At 37.8% G+C, this 7,500-nt stretch overlaps 1 protein-coding gene across 5 annotated transcripts in view; it reads right to left on the bottom strand.

Moving 5' to 3' along the window:
• myt1la (myelin transcription factor 1-like, a) overlaps positions 1 to 7,500 on the bottom strand; it is a 67,041-nt gene that overhangs the window by 59,341 nt on the left and 200 nt on the right. The gene's annotated exons all lie outside the window — the stretch shown is intronic.

The raw sequence follows: 7,500 nt of genomic DNA, 5'->3' as shown, positions 1-7,500 counted from the left end.
ATGCATATATACATCAATAAACACAGCAGCAGCTTCAAAAGGTCTCCGTCCTCTCCTGCTCTTATTCCTATCTTTATTTTATTTCTCCTCGAGTACACCTACCAATCACCTAATGACTTTGGTGACCCCCACTTTTCATTTCAGCGCCACCTGCAGGTAAAGAAACTCCTGCTCGTTAAACTGGCACGAAATTTGGTACAAACATTCATAATTGGCCGATGACGAATTCTGCTGCATTCTGCTGCATTTCCTACGCTGTGACGGACTGATGTACAAACGGTTCTGCAGTACAGTTTGTACAGTTGGTGGTGTAAAAACACACACGCAAAGCAGCAGCCGCAGCTCAGCCTGGTGTGAAGGCCCCCGACACCCTCCTGTACATCAGCCCCACTCCTGGTTTCCATGGAGACTGGACTGATCGGGTGATTAGCCGCGTCAATTAACCTCTGACCAATCACAGAGAGAGCCCGAGCAGCAGCAGCTGACTGTGATCTGCAGATAGGATCACAGCTGAATTCAGACATCCCAACACTGCATGCTAAATAATAATGAAAGCTTGTGGGAATTCTGCATTAGCATAGTAAATTACATTCCTGCACTTGCTTTATAACCAACTCCATGGAGTCATTCTTTCAGCTTGTTTTTTAAAGCACCATGAATTTACATCGTGTCTGTTTAATCTGGAAATGGAAAACTACAAAATTAATTATGTTATTTTGCGTTTGTCTTTGAGCCTTATTATCTTATTTTACCTTAAAATAACAGCTTCAAAACTAATGTTGATGCTACACTGACATGTAATAGGGAGAATGGTGTCTGCAGCCTGTTGTTGCACTCAGTAGCTTTCTTGAGCGGGTCGTACAATCTCCCGGGAGAAGTGCAGAAGGCTAGTTAGTTGATTTTGGTGAAACTGGATCATATTTTATGGAGAACATGTTTTCTGGTTTTCCCTCTGATGTCATCCGTCTGCTCTGCTCGGAGTTTCCTGATGTACAGAAAGCTTTACTTGTTGCTAAAGTAATGCTAACCCCTAACTGCTGCTAATAGACGCTTCCGTCAGCTAGTTAGCTGTTAGCTCTGTTAGCTGTTATTTCTGTTAGCTGTTATCTCAGTTAGCTGTTATCTCTGTTAACTGTTAGCTGTTATCTCTGTTAGCTGTTATCTCTGTTAGCTGTTATCTCTGTTAGCTGTTAGCTCAGTTAGCTGTTATCTCTGTTCGCTGTTATCTCTGTTAGCTGTTATCTCTGTTAGCTGTTATCTCTGTTCGCTGTTATCTCAGTTAGCTGTTAGATCAGTTAGCTGTTATCTCTGTTAGCTGTTAGCTCAGTTAGCTGTTATCTCTGTTCGCTGTTATCTCTGTTAGCTGTTATCTCTGTTAGCTGTTATCTCTGTTAGCTGTTATCTCTGTTAGCTGTTATCTCTAGCTGTTAGCTGTTATCTCTGTTAGCTGTTATCTCTGTTAGCTGTTATCTCTGTTAGCTGTTATCTCTGTTAGCTGTTATCTCTGTTAGCTGTTATATCTGTTAGCTGTTATCTCTGTTAGCTGTTAGCTCAGTTAGCTGTTATCTCTGTTAGCTGTTATCTCTGTTAGCTGTTATCACAGTTAACTGTTATCTTCTGTTAGCTGTTAGCTCAGTTAGTGTTTACACTGCTAGCACAGGAGATTTGGACCGCTGGGTGGGTGAGGTTTTCAGGTGTGGGGTGGGGGGGGGGGAATGCTGGCGGGTTGAGGCGTCGGTGTCGTGCCATTTCCTTAGTCTTGTGGGCAAAAGAGTGAGTAAAGTTTTCCATTTTCCATTAACGGATGAATACATGTGTCCACTCCACACATAAACTTGAAAAAGCCCCTTCAGGTTTGACTGGCCATAATGAACCCTGGTACACTTCATGTTCACCCTCTAAGCCCTGTAAATGTAGAAATGTGAAAGGGGACTGGACATGAACGCACCGCCAGCCTCGATGAGCAGGTCTGTGGTGTCATGTCAGCACTTCAGAAGAGATAAAGTCCTCTTCAGCCCTCAGACTATCTTCTGTCAGAGGATGTTCGCCTCATAACAGGAACTCATGTACTGTGAGGATCTGCGCACAGTCGCTGTATTTAACGCCTGCAGGCTGAGTTTGTTTTACATTGAATTGGGCTTTTCATGATGACTAAAACCAGCTGTTTGTCAGATGAATGTAAAAAAGAAAAGTCCCTTAAAGGTCTCGGAAAGTTTAAAGATACGTAAGTCATTTCTGCCATCAAATCAGTTTATTAAAGAGGAGACCAAGAGACAAGTTTATTTTTATATAAGTCAGTACTTGCAGCGATAACCTGATCACTGTGAATTACATGCTTCAAATGACCTTTTCTCCAAAAATGTGACTTTGATAATCAGGTTCATGCATTACAGATGTTACACAGTCCTCTGCCAAGGTCATGACCTATCTCGCATTGTTAATGAAAATAAATAATGTGTGTGTCCGCCCTGTGGTTCAGATCCTCCAGCTTTCATAAAGATCGAGTCGTTTTTCTGTAATCCTGCAAACAAACCGCACCGAAAACATAATGTTCTAAATGGATGTAATTAAGTAAAAGTACAAAAGTATTACCTTCAGAATATACTTAAAGTACTCATTATACAGCATGGCTCATTTCAGAGAAATATATATTATATTACTGGATTAAATAAATAGATAAATACTTAAAGTCAACGTTTTTAGTACAAATGTCGTACAGTTTGTGCAGTAATTGAGTAAATGTACCAGTTACTCTCCACCACTGCTGACTAGCGTGTTAGCGGTTAGCTTCAGCGGCGAAAATATATTTTAAATGTTTCATTCCTTAAAATGAAAGTGTGATTTAATGTTGATGTTGCTACTAAAAGGTGTGTTTGACCAGCAGTTTATAGTCGTGGCCCCCATCAGTCACCTCTGTCTCTGTGGGGGGGGGGCTGTGTGATTGACAGGTGGAGGGGTGGATGTGGTCAGTGAGTGAAGCTTTAATGATCTGTAACAAGCAGACGAGGCCGCTCCACAGTTGCAACAGAGATCCTCAATCGTTGCTGCTGACAGATCAGTGAGTGTGAGCAGAAAACATTTCGTCCCTTTCAAGACTAGAAACCTGAAAACAAATGAAGTTCTGACTCAATGTTTTCTTTTGTGTTTCCAGACTCTCAGAAGGAAACCTTTCATGTTCTCATCATCTCAGAGATGACATGTGTTACAGGTAACAGTGTGTGGAGGTCAAAGGTCACAGGTCAGATGGGAAGAAAAAGTTTTTCATTCGCTGATCTTTCACACACACACACACACACACACACACTTCATGAAGAACAGGATCTACCCACGATGAGTCATTAAATGTGTGTGTGTGTGTTTGTACACTATGAGTCATTGGGAGCTCCAGAACAGAAAGGGGACGATGGCGTGTGCACGCGCTGCTGACCTCCATTGATCAGAATGAGTTAATCAGAGTGATGGGTGTTTTGGCTGCAGCTCAGATTTAATACAGACAGACAGACAGACAGACAGACAGACAGACAGACAGACAGAGAGACAGACAGACAGACAGACAGGCAGACAGGCAGACAGACAGAGAGACAGAGAGACAGACAGACAGACAGAGAGAGACAGACAGAGAGACAGACAGAGAGAGAGACAGACAGACAGACAGACAGACAGACAGACAGAGAGACAGAGAGACAGACAGACAGACAGACAGACAGACAGGCAGAGAGAGACAGACAGAGAGACAGACAGAGAGACAGACAGACAGACAGACAGACAGACAGGTAGTTCAGGTGAGGTGTGACAGTAACCAGCTGAACCTCCATCATGGAGGAACACCTTCAGACACACGCCTCGTGAGACGCAGCGTTCAGTGTTTATCATGTGTCTGCAACAAACTCAGGTGTCACTTCCTTTAAACTCTTTTCTGTTTGTCTTTTATTAAATCTAATGATTATTCATATCTCACACAGCACTGTAACATTATTCTACTTTAGCTTGTTTTGATTTATATTCTCTTGGCTCCTTACTGACGTTAAGCGTTTTCTGTAAACCACGCTGTTGTTATTCCACGTATGTGTCTGTGGGTTTGCAGACAGACAGTTCTGTTGACACTGTGGCTGGAAGGATGTTTAACCTCCACTTCTTGGTTTGCTTGCACTGTGAACTTTGAAGATTCTCTAACTCTCCTCTGACAGCGAGGACCCTGAGGACAAAGGGAGGACCCCACGTGATGCACTTCTCATGTAAGGAGATGCTTTTCTCGTTGGGTTTGACAACTAACGTTTAATGCTGCGCAGACGCCGGCACATTTTATCCCTGAATTTGTCGCCTTATTTTAGAATTGGGAAGAATTCCTGCCAGATTTGTTGACATGTGACGAGCAGTTTGAGGGCTGGATTAATAATCTGGTGATCAGGCTCCTAAATGTTTGTCAATTTGCAGTTTGAGAACTTCTGCAGTCAGAAAGATCTAAAGATCTGTTGCAAACTGCAGCGAGCTTGTTGTAAGATAACTTGTATTTGACATGTTGTGATGTAAAACTCAGACGTTATATAACATTTACTCACAGTGAAATTTCCAAACCCATATTTTTAATGCCAGCTCAAGAGAAATGGAAATGTAGATGTTGTGTAAAATGATCAAATTTCTTTTTCTTTTTTAAATACAGATCTTTGGATTTGCACAATGTTCGTTTATAATGAGTAACCAGCAGGTCAGTGGGGTTCAAGAGGTTAACGTGCGGGTACATTAACAAAGAGCAAGATGTATTTTAGGGATAATATCATGAAAGGAATCCACAATCTCACTGTCCCTCCCTCCCCTAACACCACACACACATGAGTGGGATTCACTTGCCAAACAAAAAGACAAAACGCACAATAACTAAGCTACAGAATACTTTAACTGATATAATTGTTTGTTTCCCCTCAATGTTCTATAAATGTTACGATACGTTTGTTCTTGTAAAGTCTTTTGGACATGACGATCGTGTAGTAATAATCTGACATGCTGACAGCTCATAGTGTATTTGCAACACAAAGCTCTCGTGCAACAAGTTTGAGCTTTTGTTTTCATCATTAAGAACGTTCCAAATAAACGAGAAGAAACTATTTTACGGTGCAGATCCCGCCCATATTGCAGATTTAATTAAAAACACGTCGCTGGTTTTGTTTGTTTTTTAAAGCTGCATTCAGCGTTTTTGCTGCAACCACAGATCGTTGCAAGTAAGTGGAAAGTTCTAACAGACAGGGATGACATGCACATCACAGAGCTCTGGTTCTGCTGTGTGACGGAGCTGTGATGTGAAGAGACCTACAGGTGTGAGTGGAGAATAATATCTGTGAGCTGCTGGACTGCGAGCTGAAGCTTTAATATCCTCTGTCACACACAGGTGGCTCAGAAGTTTGTTTTGCTCTGCAGTTATGAATGATCACCGGCTCCGTCTCTGCAGAGCAGGCAGGAAATAAAGGAGGGTTTTTTTCTTTCATTACTCTTCAGCCGAGTTCACTTGATCTCAATGTTTACACAGGAAAACAGCTGCTCCAAACAGGTCAAAGGTCAGAGGTCATTCAGACAATATTCCCGTGACCCCGCAATGATGAAGAAGATGCTGAAGTATACAGAGGAGCAAACTTATGAAACTTAATGTGACGGGCAAAAAGATCCTGGAAGTCACTATAATGAGAAACGTTCTCGAAATAATGACTGTAAATACTGTAACATATGAACTATGTATATATATTTATATATATATATATATATAAATATATATATATTTATATATATATATATATATATATAAATATATATATATAAATATATATATATATTTATATATATATATTTATATATATATATATATATTTATATATATAAATATATATATATATAAATATATATATATTTATATATATATATATATATATATATATAATATATATATATAAATATATATAGTTTCATGCAATAATGCATTTTCTTTTGCATGTTTCTTCATGTGCAACATCAATATTTCCTCATTTTGTCTTTTGTAAAGATTCAAGCAAAGTAATGAAATACTTTAAGGATATTATTATTACTATCATTATTCTTATTATTACTATTGTTATTATTATTATCATGATTTAAATTATTTAGATAGTTAATACTTTTAAACTAATTTTAACTTGTTTACTAATACAATTATTATTAATATTATTATGTTATTGTTATTATTATTATTTAGATAGTTAATACTTTTAAACACATTGTAATATGTTAACTAATAATAAAACTCATTATTACTATTATATTATTATTATGTAACACTATATACTATATATATATATATACATATATACTACATATATTTACTATAATAAATTCACAAAGCATTTATTTACCATTTAACAGGATATTATAATTATCATAATTATAATCAACAGTTGCAACTTTATAATAGCATCCAAAACATTATTATAAACAATTTACACAACACATTTGAACTTTTCACAAAGATTTAAGAAGCTGCTTCATACTTTTTATAGATGTTTTACAAATGATTTTTCAAAGGTTTACAACTCATTTGTTAATCATTAACAAACACTTAATATAATATATAAAATGTTATAATGTGTGCAACAATAAAGTGTTCAAATAACATAAATTACTAATTATTGTTAAACATTAATTATCATTAAATAGCTTGTTAACAATAAAATAACTTAACAAAAGTTTAATTCATTATACATTTATTATTATTATTATTATTATTATTATTATTATTATTATTATTATTATTATTATATTAATATTAGTAGTAGTAGTGGTATTTCTATGATTATTATTAATTTGTAGTCCTATGCCACATGTTGTATAATAATAATAAATGTTCCAGTGCAAACAGAGGAGATACATTTAATAAAAAGGTGCTCTAAGGTCACTGCAGACTCACTAATTATTAGCAGTGGAAGCATTATAGCGATGTTATATGAACACTGACACCCTGTAGGAATATAACATATTACACACAGAGCTCCCTGAATGATCATAACCTATTAAGATCTATCCTTTAGCCACGATACAGAACAATACAGGCTGCACAGCACCCTGCAGGAGCATTACGGACATGTAACAGGGATATTATAACACATCATGGAGCATGGGGCGCCTCAAAGTAAAAAGAGAAATAAAAATGCTAATGCAACATGATAAACATGATGAAAAGGTGCCATAAGGTCACGGCAGACTGAGCAGCACAGCCCACTGTAGGAATGTGGTGAATATTAAAGTGAATGTAAGACTACACAATAGTAGAGCTGCAGAAACACTGCATCATGACACTAAACAACACTTACAGGAACACCATGAAGCACACTGTACAGGCGCTACACCCAGCAGCACACACGCACTGGAGGAATATTAAAGAGACTGTCAACACAACTGAAACAACAGAAGCATGACTGACACTGTGGGAATATCACAGGGATAAGGTAGAGGTGAGCCGAGGCGCATTAAAGAGCGCGCACA

This window comes from Cottoperca gobio, chromosome 24, assembly GCF_900634415.1.
Source record: "Cottoperca gobio chromosome 24, fCotGob3.1, whole genome shotgun sequence".
Classification (NCBI taxonomy): domain Eukaryota; kingdom Metazoa; phylum Chordata; class Actinopteri; order Perciformes; family Bovichtidae; genus Cottoperca; species Cottoperca gobio.
Note: the sequence above shows the minus strand (reverse complement) of the source record. Positions and strands in the feature narration are given on the sequence as shown.